Raw genomic sequence first — 14,720 nt, 5'->3', positions numbered from 1 at the left:
ACAATTGAACTGATAAATGTTACTTTGAAAGCACATACTAGTGGATGGATAACAATGTCTAGACCAATTTCTGTCAGATATCATGTATTATCAATATCCTGTTTCATGGTATAACGTCCTAGAGTTCATTTGTTTCCTTTACAGGATGCTATATTCAAATTTGTAGTTGTCTTCACTTGTTATCGATCCTTTATTTGTAGTCATCTTGAGGATAGGGTGTTGTTTTTTTGTAGTAGAATGAGATTGATACAGATTTGTCAGGTATAGTTCATTCTAGATCAGTAGAATGAGAGGATAAGTTATGCCCTCATGTTTTTTTCTTGTATTTAGCAACTATTGGAAATGTGAGAACTGTTTTTTCAATATTTCACTAATCCAAATCTACTCACTACAGTTTGCACTGCATTGTCATAACTTGCAAAATGGCAAGTCACTTTGTTTAGTCTGGATTTCTCCTTTAGTTTTTTAAGTAGAGAAATGATCGGAATCTCGAAGAATTCTCGGGGATCTTCTTTTGTTTCTCATCTTTGCAGTCCGAAGAACATATGATGAATGACTAAAAAGACAAAGGAAAAAAGAGTACATGCTATTTAACAGATAGAAGAACCACACCGTTCCATTAAGGAAATAAATCTGAAGTAGTTGAAGTTCAACATTCACTAAACAAACAATTGCTGTCAACATAATTCGGAATCATTTGCATGTCATTTCAATATAAATAGATGGAATATATGTAGATTCTTCTTATAAGTGATACTTGGGAAAACCCATACCTATCAAAGAAGGCCACATTCATTCAGGAAGTGACAAGAACTAACCACATGCAGTTTATTCATGGTGCAAGGTTATGGAAAAAGGCAATCGTCGTAATTTAGCTTGAGATTTTCTAGATATATATTACAGAAAATCATAGGTTTAGGTCTAAATTTTGAAAATCCGGCAGAAAAGTAAATCATATGATATGAATGAGAAACAATCTCCTATCTCTATCAATTGAGGCATTATGTAGACTATTAAAAAAAAGCTTAATCACCAACTGAAGGTTTAACTCAATAGATACAAAAAAAAAAAAAAAAAAATACCGTGAACTCATTTAAGATTCGAGCACAACACATGTAGATTCGAGCACAACACTTGTAGTGTACAGAAGAAACTCTTCGCCAATCCTGAATGAAGTGGTGATGGGCTCAACTAAGGTGCCTCTTCAAGTCTGCCTAAGGCATTTGAAAGGGAGGTAAATCATACTGATCGAATGATATCTTTTTAGATGGGGGGGATTTTATTTCCGAAGAAATTGTTCTCCCGAAGATTCGATCTCTGATCTTTTATGGCAATCTACCACTCGAATACAAACTCAGCTATGCTTATGAGAGCTAATGAAGGAAGCTTCATGCTAGTTCTATATATAGGATCACTATTCTACCTTACCTTCCTTATATAAAGACCATTGCGCTAAAACAAAATGTCCTCCATAATTTACTTGTCTATATTTTATCATTGGATCAATAATACTAAACCACTTAGAGTGAACAATATCACCTTTTTCTTCAACTATTCTAATAAAAAAGTTAATAAATGACCAATCAACCATTATCAAAGAAGTGAGATAATTTGCAAATTTTATTTTACCACTGTACTTTGCTTCATTTTGCCTTGGCGCAACGGTAAAGTTGTTGTCATGTGACCAAAAGGTCACGAGTTCGAATCCTAGAAACAACCTCTTGCAAAAAATAGGGCAAGACTACGTACAATGGATCCTTCCCCGAGACCCCGCATGGCGGGAGCTTCGTGCATTGAGCAGCCATTTTTACTTTGCTCCATTTTGCATGACCACTCTAAACTTTCAAATCACCATTTTACACTATAATTTCAATTTATTGTTGAAATATCCTAGTTGTTAATGTGTTATCTTTATGCAGTGTTTTAAATGGTGGCAGAGGTGGCAGACTAAACGGGAGACGGACATCAACTACACTGTCTTTGCTTGAGACAGTGCTTTAGGCAACAACCCACCTCCATCTGCCATCGCTATGCCTAGAGTTGCTACCACAACCACCGTTTTGCCACTGCGAGGCATTGCCTAGGCTCGACAACGAATTCGAACGCGCCGCGCAAGCACGGACGTGTCATCTCTGACGTGTTACCCGAGCCCAGCAACGAACCCTTAGACTCGTCCGGATGCGTCGCTCGAGATTGATGATGCTCCCGGTGATGCGTCCGAACATGTGTGCGTTCGGACGCGTCGCCTGAGCTTGACGGCAGGCCAAACAACATGTCCGGACGCGTCGTGCGAGCTTGGACGCATTACCCAAGCCGAGTGACGACCCCAAACGCATCACCCAAGCCTAACAAAGGGCCTAGACACATCACCCGAATCTGATGAGTCCAATCGTATCTCCTAAGCCCAACGACAAGACCGAACACATCACCCAAATCCAAGGACACATCAGAATGCGTCACACAGCCTAGGCGACACCTAGTCTCAACAATACGTCAAACTCTTCACTTAACTATTTTGTACACGAATAAGATAGATTTAATTAAATAACTTCAGGTTACTAAATTTAATTAACTTTTAATTATGATTGAAATAATTTAAATAAGTTTAATTAAAACCTAATAAAATTATTCTATTAATTTAATATATACAAATATATTAAAAATTATTTTATTTTTTATTTTTTATTTTTAAATATTTAGATTAAATATTTTATTTTTAATTAATATATTTTATTAAAAATAAATATGATAAAAAATAATAACTATTTATAATATTATGTATAAAAAATAGTAAAAAAAACAACCACATAGGCAGCCAAGAAGTGGAAAAACCTTGTAAACGAGTATAAATTCTCTATAGGTTATGTAATGAAAGAATAAGAAAAGTTTTACAATTCATAGCAGAAGCCTTTTGTAAGGCCTTGAATGTGTTTTTGTCGGTCACAAAGGTGTTGGAATATGGATAACAATTTCGCCCAGTATTGAAGACTAGAAAGGTGGCCCTTCAACTTCACCCTTTGTCATTTTCGTAAACAGCTTTGATCTGCATTTACTCAACCACAAACATCTTCAGAAGCTTCATTCCCTCAGCTTCGTTTCCTCTACAGATCTGATGAAATCTTGGATTCTTTGTTTCAGCCCTGTGTTGAGTATCAGCATGTCTTGAGTGAGATGGGAATGGTTGAATGGATCGGTCTGGGTTTACAAGCCGATATTTTAGTTTTTTCATCATCAGACGTGAGAAAGAAAATGATTAATGATAGGAAAACTATACATTACCACTCAGCAAGCGCCTTTGGATAACTGGCCGGTCTACTTATATTCTTGATAAAGGTAAAATGACAGGATCTCTCATCAGTTATACTAAACAAATGTAATAATGTTGGTCAGCATCACAAGGAGAAAATTAATAAACTATTCACTGCATAAACATGAATTTATCTTGTGTTGCTTTACAAGATTAAGATTTTTTTTTTCAAGGACTCGAGGAGGTTATACCTATATCGGATCAAGGAATTCATTTGATATCTCTTCAAGCATAGCCTCAACATTCAATGCTTTAGAAGTTGCTGATTTGACTTTGAGACCAAGCTGAAAAAACTTCTGAATTACTTTACCATCTTCATCAATCTCGAAAGATGGATGGTCATACAATAAGAAGGTATCTTCTATGCACAATTGTCTTCCATAAGCGAGAATGCCTTGTGAATCATTCTTGTCCATCAATGATTTAAACTGTTTCAATTCTTATAAGTTATTGTTAATTCTGGTGACTTTACTATCATCAGAAAATATTATTATTGATTTAATTAATTATTTTCTCTTTTTCAGGTTGAAAGGGTAGCTACCATGGTAATTCACTTTCTCTTGCAACTTGTTAATCTTCAACGAAGGTTTCATAATATACAAGATTCTGAAAAATACGAATTTAGAACCACACAATTGCGAAAACAAATTAGTACAATGTTCATTTGACTTTTCGTATAATCTTAAATTATATTTTTATTTAATGTCTGTGAATGTGCTATGAAAGATTCCCAAGATTTATATTCATATTGCAAGAAATGATAAAGAGAATGTGTTTCCTGCTGTGGAATGGATGGCATACAATGAGGTATCTCCTATGCACGATTATCTTTCATGGATAAGGATGTCTTATGAATCAACCTTTTCTATCATAATTTATGCAGTATTAAATTTTCTAAAGTTTTATAAATGGAACAGTGTTTACATCTGCAGTTGATATTCTATCGAAAATTGGTGAACATGATAAGGTGATCCAAAAGTTTGTTTAGCTTAAAGCCAAATAAGCAGCTTCTGAAGCATTGAATACTGAGACTATTCTTGACAAGATACCAAATGAATTTTTTAACCCGATTCAGGCTTGAATCGAGACAAGAAATTAATCTAGTATCTCTCCAAAAATAGCCTTAACAGTCAATGCTTCAAAAGTTGTTGATTTTGTTTTGAGATCAAACTGAACAAACTCTTGAATCACCTTACCATCTTTGTCAATATTCAAGAGAATATCAATTGTAGATGTAAGCAACTGTTTATAAAACTTCAAAAAATTTAACACTACATAAATCATGATAGAAAAGGCTGATTCACAAGGCATCCTTATCCATACACGATAATCGTGCATAGGAGACACCTCTTATTGTATGCTCATCCATCCTTCAAGATTGCAACAAGAAATACATTCTCTTTATCACCTCTTGCAATATGAACATAAATCTCGGCAATCTTTCACAGCAAATTCACACGCATTAAAGAACAATGTAATTTAAGATCATACGAAAAATCAAATGGGCATTGCACTAACTTGTTTTCACAATTGTCTGGTTCTAAATTCGTATTTTTCAGGATCTTTTATATTACGAAACCTCCGTTGAAGATCAACAAGTTGCAAGAGAAAGTGAATTAGCATGCTAGCTATCCTTTCAATCTGAAAAAGAGGAAAGAATTAATTAATCCAACAGTAATATTTCTTGGTAACAATAAAGTCACCAGAATTATAACTCGTAAAAATTGAAACAGTTTAAACATCTCTAGTTTCAACTTTTGAAATTGCTGGAACTTTGTCTTGAATTAATCCAAAGCTCTAACTCAAACTACAATGATCCCTTTTGAGGATGTAATATAAAATATATTAGTTATAAATTTATATTGGTTTCTCTATGGAGGACAAAGTTAATATTCTAAGAAAACAAAGCATGGAATGCAGGGACGGGCAAAGATGAGACAACATTCTTCCCATGTACAATTGTCGAATGCATATTTTGTACTTTTGAGTAAATATTGAAATATCTAGAATAGATGTATCACCATTCTAGAAGCAATAAGTGTTATGTTAATAAAATATTAATCAATAAAGATCAAATTAATTAGATGCATGTTAACACCATTGTTAAAATAAAGTAATCAAATCAAGTTTATTAACTAATTCAACAAATAGAAAAAAAAACTATATTGAACCCTATTCTTTCTTGAGTCCATCGGCATAACCGTAGACCTCCCGAACCCTTTTTCCCATGGAGTGAATACTTTGTCATTATGACCCACGCGCCGTTGTTCTCTATTTTGCCTCGTGCCTCTTCCACCCATTGACCTTTCCCCCTTGCACCGAAGGTCAATGTTGGTGTTCCTTTTGGGCAACAACATGGAGAAATTTTGTGGCAAGTTGAATCTCTAATGCAAGCCGACAAATCTCTCACCACAAGACGGAAGATCTCCATAAGTTGGTGAGTCGCCGCCACTAATGTCAGATTTCAACAGTAGCCGTTTTGCCGATCGCTAACCTATTTCCTTCCTGTCATAGCCCCACACCATGTAGCCCACACCAAATAGAGAAGAAGGTAAGATTAATTCAATTTTTAATGGTAAATTAAACTAATTGATTTATATGCAGATGCAGAGAAGATAAAAGTAAGATTTATTCATTGTCGATTTTGATAGATCACTAATAGAGAATAATTTGATTAAATAATCAATTAATTAGTTAAGGATGTTAATTGAAGTCTAATTACAGTTGCTAATGACTTACATAACTAAACTGAAGATTAAGTATAGCTGAATCAAGATAAACTAATAAATTGATTTATTTAGGTTGTAAGTCAACTAATTGATTGATAAATCCTTAAGCAATCACTTAAGAATTTGCTACACCATGATTAAGAAGGTTAAATTATTACTTGATAAAAATGGGAATAAATGGTTAACCTACTTAGATTACTTAGAGTTATTAGTATTATTCTAGTACTTGGTATGTTTGGTATCCTATACTTGTAGGATTCGAGCTCGAGGTAAACCCTTGACTTGAAGACGGTACACTTAGGACAATCTATAATAGAGGTGGATAGTTTCTTCTTTAACCTTTTGATCTTAGTGCATGATTATCTTTCATTTGGTCCCCTCGGATGGCTCTAGTGACTAGCGTATGAGATATTGCCACCATGAGGTCTGGGATTCGAATCTCAGCAAAGTCGAGATAAATGTCTCCCTTATGTGCTAGTCACTATTCCAAAGGCTAGTAGCCATCCGTGATTTACCTCCTCCGTGTTGGCCCTGGGACGGGTTGGCGGGGGCGCTGGGGGCGAGCGTATTCGCCTTTTTTGCCACCATGATTGTGTTTCATTTGTGTTGATTAGGTAGCATTTACTTGCTTACCTTGACTCCACTCTATTTGCTTCTTGAGTTTGATACTTACTTGCTTGAGTTTATTTTTAATCTATTTGATATCTATGCAGTCTCATTGTTATTCATACTATGTTGTTTGTCATTTACATTTGTACTCTATGTTAATAATAGTATACTGTTGCATAATTGGCAGCTTATACGCTTGGGTGTGATTATTTACTGCTTACTTGCTTATTATTACATTTGTCCATAAGACTCATTCGTGGTAGCATGTTGTTGCATGCCGTCAGTAGATAAATAGTTGCCTCACCCTGTCTACCCATGAAACTCATTCGTGGTAGAATGTTGTTGCACGTAGATAATGGTCATCTGTACATCTAACTACCTACAAGAACTATTCGTGGTAGCATTTCGTCCTTAGTATATACACACCTGACTGCCCCATGAGGCTCATTCCGGGTAAAATATTGTTACCCGTAGTCAAGACTTGCTATGTGCAAGATTTGCATTGGTTGTGTGATTATTATTGTTGTTTATTATACTTAATGGATTAGGTTAATCGTTGGTTATATTGACAGTCTTGATATCAGATAGTAGGTAAGATAATCTGAGACAGTGTTATTTGGCATACCTGTTTATTCATGTTAGTAGATAGTTATGATGTTGCTTTTGCTTTTATCAGCAGATATTTATATTTGTGCTCTTATTTACGTTAGGAAGTAACATTATACTGCTTTCTTTGATCTCCTTACACTATGTAGTTCGTGCACTATTCTTCTTATACCCACTGAGTTGTTATTCTCATTACCCCTTATTTTTTTCCTATGACATTTAGGTTCGTGTGACTCAGAAGTTTTACCTGTTAGTTCAACTCGAGTTTGGTTTCTCTTTCGACTTGTTTGGTTTATTTTCCGCGACCTCTATTTACATTTTCTTCTTACGTTTATTCTTCTTATACTGAGTCGTTATACTCACTACCCATGAAACAACTTCTAAAATATGAATATATATGCAGAAAAAAAATCTACTTGTGTATGCAGACCAGTGCATTCAATATCCACAAATTTTAAGAAGATTTCTAACTAGATAGTCAAGAGACAACTGGTGTCCTTTAAAAAGAGCAGCAGTAGCAGAAAACCCACTGTAAGAATTGAAATTTGTAAATTGTGTTAAATTTTAGAAAGAAATTAAATTGATAAAAAACTGAATTTCGAACCTTCTTTTTGGTAACCAACAATTTAGTACTTCAACCATTTCAGCTCTCGGATAAGGGTTCTCAACATAAGCATGGCTCGCCATGAACATAATTATGAAATTCAAGAAATCATCCTGGAAATAATATGAACAATAATGGTTTTAGGTTCTTAATGTATTTGACACTAGAAACAACACATGAATAAACATATACCTGATGTGCAATGTTGTGTATTACCCAGGCACATTGGGGTATATATCATAAATCCCTTATCAGAAAAATCAACCACATGGGACACGCCAAGGAACCTATAGGAATATTGATGTGCTCTCACCAATGAGCAGGATCCATTGATAGAAACAATTTTGAGTCAAGAGTTATGAGAAGTACCATTACACGATGTCCTCTCTTGGCCAATGCTTTGGGTAAAGTTCTAGCAACATCTCCAGCTCCACCTAAATAAAAACATCAACCAATTTAAGCACCAAAGAATAACGAGTTCAAATTTCAAACAACTCATGTAATGGTCAGTACTAGAAGGTAAGTTTCTTCAAAACGAAAGGTCAAAAGAACTGATTGAGAATGATGTGAAACCAAAAAATTAACCTCCATTGTCAAAAATATAAATTTTCAATAAAGATGATTTCATTCAGTCAAGGTGAAACAAGCCATGCTTGTTTTAGACCATGGCGCGCATTCTGCAGCTACTACTATGACATTCATGACATCTAGACTAGAGAGTCGACGATTTCTTGTTTTGACGGAACTCCTTGCTGATTGTTTGATATTTGTGCATATGCTTCTGCAGAGACTCCAAGGTTCTCATATTCATTGAAATAAGATTTTGGCTCTTCAGAGAAACCTGTGCCAGTCTGAGTGGGGGAGAATTGTGAGAGGCTGAGATTGGGAGATAGGCAAGGAAGGGGGGACAGCTAGGAGAGGTTGAGATTGTCCAAAAACTGCAGGCTAGTGTAAGTTTGTAAGCGGCCGATGTTCTTGTGACAGATGCTTTTGAAAAAATAGAAGTTGGTTATGCGCGCGACAACGTCAGCGGCCGCGGCCGCGGCAGCAGCAACGTCGACGACGGCCTCCCAACTCGATCGGGCCGGCGGACGCGACGATTACTGCAGGGGCGATCTCCAATAGGATGGGACGGATGGCGGAGAAAGAAGAATAAAAGAGACTAGGGTTACGATTCGGTGTCTGTGTCTTCATTTTGGGCTGGGCTATAGGCCAAATAACCACCAAGTAATAAAGTTTTACTATGGGACAAGAAAAAGACGTAGCTACTAAGAGTGCGTTTGGTTTGCATGTTTTCTATTTTTATTGTTTGGAAAACGTGCGTTTTTTAGGAAATATAAAATGACTTTTAGTCATTCTTTATTTTTCCAGAAAATGATATCTATTTTTTTAGAAAACAGATATGAAAAATACAAACCAAACACCATTTTTATGAAACACATATTTTTCAGAAATTGAAAATAGAAAATGGGCAACCCAAACGCACCCTAAGTTTTTACAGCATTTTACCATAAGGTGTACGTGGAAATTTGAAATTATTAAAAGATATACCCTAGTTTGTATTTGCCAAACCCCACGTTAAAAAAAATGTAAAATTTCTTTTATACACCTCCCGTCAACATCATATTTCCCCATCCCATTTTCTCAGACGTCCGAAGCACATTTGAATTATTTTAATTTAAAAATTTTATTGATGGTTCGGATGTTAATGGCGTCAACATCTTCATCCCTCCCTCCCTCAACGCATGCAAGCCTCGCGCTTTTCTTAACTCTCTGATTGCAAAAAATCTTTCGCTCTTTTTTAGTTGCGAGATCGTCCCCCCACTGAAAGACTATGTGTCTTCGTGTGTCCATAAGGCGACATCAATAGTTTGCAACGAAAATCCACACTAGTCCCGTCTCTATAGTGAAGATTTAAGATTTCTATCAATACTCTCCTTTCATAATGGTGGAAGGAAGTGGGTCAGATGTTTCATCCTCTGTTGTTAAATTATCCGCAAATGTATCACCTTCAAAACTATCAGATTTGCAAAGGCCCAACCAGTGTAGACAGAAATTACATTGGAACAGCGTATTAGGTCACTTTAATAGTTTTTATAAAACATCCATAAAGAAAGGAAGACATCATAGATGTATTATTTTACATAATCAATACATAGTAATGATCAAATAATCCCCCTTTAGTATTTTCTTAGACATACAAGATATACAACATATCCGTAGTATATTAGTCAATATTTCAAAATTGGGAATCAACTTCTCAAACCTTTAGATTTTCAGGTACAACTTATTATTGTGAATTTGAAGCACGAAGTAGTAGTTTAGTAAAATAAAATAGTTTGAAAATCTTAATATTTATTTATGTTAGTCAGCTGATGGCCATGGTTATTGGGATATCATGACAAACGAGGGCTTGAAATGATCTCATATCAGGCCCAACGTGGATCTAATATGATAGCATATCAGGCCTAACATTGTTGTCTGATATGGGATCATTTTAGGCCCTCGTTTACCATGATGTCATCCTATATAATATTGATCTTGTTGTAGAAAATTACTAATCATTTAAGTTTTTCAAGTGTACTGGTTGCCTTTACAAGAAAAAGTGTTTCTTTGTTGCTTGGTATTGTAGACCGAGGCGCTTCAGTTTTGATCAATGCAACTAAAGCATCGGGTGATTGATTAGCGCGCAATTATCACTGCGCAAATCAAATTAATTCATTTATACTCAACCGAACCCCTTAACCAATACTAAGGTAGTATAGTAGAGGACTAGGTCGTCTCTCACGTGGAACCAGTGGTAGGACATTTGCTCTCAAACGAAATCGAATAATGGGGATTTTGTTTTGGAATTTCTACAACTAATGCAAATAAGGAAATCCTAACTAACCAGCAAATATGAACTAACAACGCAGTGTCACTCTACGCTGTGAGGATCCTTTCTAGAGAAGAAACATGCATAAAGAAAGCAACAATTAAACAAAGACAATTAACTAACAACTTAACAACAATTAACAAAACCTAATTAAGCATAAGTGTTAAACTTGTACCACATTGTCACCCTATGATACAAGATCAACAATCATACTTAAATGAAACTAACATGCATAAATGAACTAAACATAGTGCAATCTATCAATCTAAGAAGCAATAAAAAAAATAACAACCTAATTAAGCAAAAAAGTAAACTACATTAACCTTAAACAATTAACATGAAGGAAAACTAACAACTACGCAATTCAAACATGAATCAAAACAGTAACTAAAATATCCAAAATGCATAAGAATAAAGACAAAACAAATCAAACAAGGAAACAAACTAAGTTAATCACCAAATCCACTCCTCTACGATCATACACCCATTCAACTACCATTCACCGTCACACAAAGGTCCCAGATCAGGAACGCCATCCCTGATGAACAGCACACGACTGCCCCTGATCACGACCAGCTTGCTTGAGTGATCTGCCAGAATTGGAGTGCTTGTGCTAGAATTGGAGTACTTCTGCTGGAATTGGAGTATGCACTGAGATGGAACCTTCTGTTTGTGGAACGCCGTCACCAGAAGATCCAACAACGTCAGTGATGAAGTTGAGAAGAAGCTCGCTGGAGAATAAGGCACAGCGGATTCCTCTGCTGGAATCCTGTGCTTTCGGGACGCCGCCCACAGGAAGATGTCCGCTGAGGTATCATTTATCATGATGAATCAGACATCATTTTTGGAGCATGTTCCAATCCAAAAATCATACAAAATTGAAGGAGCACAAATAAATAAGTGGAGGAACATTCCTTCACATATAAGTAAGGTGAGAGATTTGTTCCACCGAGTCTCATCTGAAGAGGTAAATTTTGAATACTATCACTTTAGTTAGGTTAATATGCTTTTTTTAACATTTGATTTAATAGTTTGACAGGTTATGATTGATCTAATCCCTACCTAATATGAAAAATTATTGGTTGAGAACTTTGATTTCATTGATGACATTCAACATCCAATAGAGATATTACAATTTGAAGACAACATAGCATGAAGCCAAAGTAATAAGGAATATTGTAACTACATTATTCCAGAAAATCGAATTAAGAAGATAACAATGGAGAACATGCATTTGAATGATAGGGTGGAAGAATTACTAGAAATAATAGAAAATAAAGGCATGCAATCTCAATCAAGTGATCCTATTGTCGATGCTCAATTTGAACCAGTAGCTTTTGGAACAAGAAATAGGAGAGGACGTGACAGAAGTCGCTATTATTACAGGGATACTCCAATTTGTTAGAGCAATCCCGATGATCCGGTGTGACCATGTGTTTTGATGTTTGGGCAAAGGATTTAAGTTAGGTTCACCCTTGTATTTGATATGTGTATGTGAGTGTGCAGGTTTGCAAGATACACATATGATTGAGCTTGATGACTTCAAGTCTGGTGAAGGATGGAGCATCCGAGGGACCGTGGACAAGGTACCAAGGACAAGAGCCGAGGGAAGCGTACTTCAAGACATACGCGAAGGATGACATTGGGACAAGCCGCGAGCTTGAATGCATCCGAGGGACGAGAGCCAAAGGGAAGAAGACTTGAAGACAAGAGGTCAAGGCTGCAAGGAAGGATCAAGTGAGTCGTGAGGGTACGAGTACATGAAAGATTGTACTCAAGGTAAAATCCCGGGGTTATTATAGCACCCAACGGGGGCACTATAGCAGTCAACGGAACTGTAGCAGTTGATGGTACTGTAGCAGTTGACGGTACTGTAGTAGTTGCTGTAGCAATCGATTAGTATACTGTAGCAGTCAACTGGTATACTGTAGCAGGCGACTGTGCACTATAACAGTTGACTGGTAAAGAGTCGTTGGCAGAATCACAGATTCTGTGGAGTACCATTGTGCTAGCACTAGTTGACTGGTGCAAGGACCAGTCGACTGGTAACGGTAAACAACAAGGTTGTTTCTCCCCAAGCTCTATAAGATGGAGTTTGGGATGACCGGCCAAGGTGATGAAATTAGACTTGGTTAAAGCCTAATTAGTAATCAACAAGTTCTCAAGTGCTCTTGTAATCCAAGAGGTCCTGGTTGGTATTGTGGAGAGATTTCTCCACCCACAAGGAGTTACTTGAGCAGCCGGAGTTTGTCGGGGGCTAATCCATTGAGGGATTGAGGGATCTCCACCTTACGGACAGTCGTGGAGTATGAGCCCTAATCTCTTAACCACGTTAAAAGAAACGTGTTAGTGGTTTGCATTTCTCTTCTTGTATTTAGATTAACTTTCTATTTGTTGTTGTTTTGTATTTCGTTGTGCTAACATCATAGGAAGCAATCAAATTGGAGGCACTGTCTATCCAATCCCCCTTCTAGCCGGCCACAAGATCCCCAACACAATTGATAGTCCATTGTGCATGGCTTCAGATTTTACCTAAAAGGAAGCAGAGAAATATACAAATATGTGAGCCTATGAAGAACATTTTAATAGAAGCATATGGAAAAAAAATTGTAAAAGAACCTGATGTTATGGAGAAGGGGAAGAAAAAATTGATGTGGATGATATGGAAGAAGAAAGAGGCATTGTCACAATAATGGAAGGTAATTATGAAGAAGAGGCAGAGAAGGATGCAGCTAGGATTGCCCAACTTAACAAAATAAAGAAACAAATCATTGCTGAAGTTTGTATTTGCAAATAAAATAGCATTTAATTTGATTTAATTCATTAATTAAATGTGTTTTATGTTTATGGGCATAGTTTGTGAAGAAGCAGTTTAAGACTTCGACGAAGAAAAAATAAGACGAAGATGGGGCCTACTTATTAAAACAATTAGGGAACCTAAAGTATGCTAAATACATAGGTGATTTAATTAAATAATAAGTCAAGATAATTATATGGTTCTCTAATTTGGATAATTATATGGCCACTAATTTAAATTTATGATTTATAGTCATTAATTTACTTTGCAGGTTTACAAGTGAATTAGTTTAAGAAGAACCACCCTTTGCTTTAAATGTGCATTCCTTCTTATCTGGTGTGAATGGAGCGATTTTTACAAAAGGGGAGGTAATTAACATATATTGTAAAATTCTGTTTAGAGGGCATCCTCGTCTGGTAGGTCATACAACAACTCTATATATTGTTCAACCTTCTTCACAGTAAGCATGTCAATGATTTTAGAATATATAGTTGATCCTGTCTGAGAAGCTGGACAAGACGGAGATCCGGTAGAAAGAAACCCACTGCTGATGAAGAATAATGCCTAGAGAATGCCGATTTGAGAAACCCAAAGCGGATCCAAGAAGATGAAGCCCCCCAGATATCCTCTCGAGTCAAAATACCAATGGCGATGAGGAGATCCAATCGAAGAACACCAGCTTCGGAACTCCCAAAGCTTCCTGCGCACAAGAGACCGACCAACACTACCGTCAGTGACCTAAGACCGGGGTGGGAATCCCTGGCTAGGCCCTCCGACGCTCAAGTTAGTGATCTCTCTCGGTGTGGAAGAAGGACGAAGAAGATGAATAGTAGTTAAAAAATTAGGGTTATGAATGTGCGCAATGATGTGAACTTACCTTGCCAATGGAGAGGATTCCTCTTTTTATACCACTTCATATAACCTCCGTAGTCATGAAGTGGACCCCGGTTTATTAGAGTTTGTTATGAGATGATGTAAGCTGTGTACTTACGGTGAATGACTTTTTAAGGAATCTTCTTCGTACCCCAGATGTATCTTCTTTGTCGTCTAGCACCTGCAAAATGATCTGAAAACACATTTCCTGCCAAAATATATAACACTGGTTATGCAATTATATACTACAAACATATTTAGGAACTTTATTTGTAATTTACTTCTCTTTTATCCTACCAATTTGTTTTCGAAGTGTTCCT

The 14,720-nt window shown here is 36.3% G+C and overlaps 1 long non-coding RNA gene across 2 annotated transcripts; it reads right to left on the bottom strand.

Annotated features, from left to right (window-relative positions):
* Positions 1-2,851: 2,851 nt before the first annotated feature.
* Positions 2,852-11,202, bottom strand: LOC122020832. Of its 2 annotated transcripts, none has more exons than XR_006122341.1 (6): positions 11,188-11,202; positions 8,225-8,289; positions 8,048-8,142; positions 7,856-7,968; positions 3,280-3,363; positions 2,852-3,195 (listed from the first exon to the last, which is right to left on the bottom strand). It is a non-coding gene; the product is annotated as an uncharacterized LOC122020832 (long non-coding RNA). The 2 variants fall into 2 exon arrangements; XR_006122340.1 differs by lacking the exon at positions 7,856-7,968 and adding an exon at positions 3,499-3,591.
* Positions 11,203-14,720: the final 3,518 nt, after the last annotated feature.

The sequence above is a fragment of the Zingiber officinale genome, chromosome 9A (assembly GCF_018446385.1).
Source record: "Zingiber officinale cultivar Zhangliang chromosome 9A, Zo_v1.1, whole genome shotgun sequence".
NCBI classification, from domain to species: Eukaryota; Viridiplantae; Streptophyta; class Magnoliopsida; order Zingiberales; family Zingiberaceae; genus Zingiber; species Zingiber officinale.
The sequence above is the reverse complement of the archived record's forward strand: the minus strand, read 5'-3'. Positions and strand labels throughout refer to the sequence as shown.